An 802-nucleotide genomic window follows, 5' to 3' on the forward strand; every position below is an offset into this window, starting at 1 on the left:
CCTAATGAGTAGCTACAGGTGCCCATCACCACATCGGCTACTTTTTCCATTTTTAGGAAAGACAGGGTTTTGCTCTTGCTCAGACTAGTCTCAAACTCCTGCCTCAGCCTCCCAAAGTGCTAGGAAGTTACAGGGGTGAGCCACCTTGCCCAATTTAATCATTGAGATTTCTAAGAGTAGCCTGCAGACATTAAACCCCTGAGGTAGGGAGGGCCCTTCTCCGCACCAGGCCCTGGGTGACTGTACAGGTCACACCCAGAGCAAGCCATTCATGGGTATGGGTTTTTAACTTTGTTGCAATGTCTTTTTAGATGAAAATACTATCATTGGCAGGATTCAATTCAAGTTATGATGCCAAGCAGTTAAAGTATAAAGATAATTTTTCCATAAACTTTATACAGCTTTGATAAAGAAGCAGATGGAAAAACATTAAGTGCAAAATACTTAAGAGCCTCTCTCTCTTGGGGCTGTGGAGGGACCCGTTTCTCCTCAGCCAAGGATGGAGGCCAACATCAGCTGCTGAGCACCATTGTCGGGACCACCATGAGCAGGCAGTGTTGTTTTCCTGCCTCAGACATTTGAAACAAAAACATTTCAGACATTTTTAGCTACCATATGAAACACAGACATTATACTATCTGTCTAATTTTCAGAGCCTTTTATTATTTATTTATTTTATTTTTATTTAGTTAGTTTTTTGAGAGAGAATCTCACTTTGTTGCCCTCAGTAGAGTGCTGTGGTCTCACAGCTCACAGCAACCTCAAACTCTTGGGCTTAAGGGATTCTCTTGCCTCAGCCTCC

The 802-nt window shown here is 42.8% G+C and overlaps 1 non-coding gene across 1 annotated transcript; it reads left to right on the forward strand.

The window, feature by feature from the left end:
* The first annotated feature begins 449 nt into the window (after positions 1 to 449).
* LOC111724625 lies at positions 450 to 580 on the forward strand. The gene has a single exon (XR_002772890.1).
* Positions 581 to 802: the final 222 nt, after the last annotated feature.

Source organism: Otolemur garnettii, unplaced genomic scaffold (assembly GCF_000181295.1).
Source record: "Otolemur garnettii isolate 467f Iridium unplaced genomic scaffold, OtoGar3 scaffold00024, whole genome shotgun sequence".
Taxonomy (NCBI): domain Eukaryota; kingdom Metazoa; phylum Chordata; class Mammalia; order Primates; family Galagidae; genus Otolemur; species Otolemur garnettii.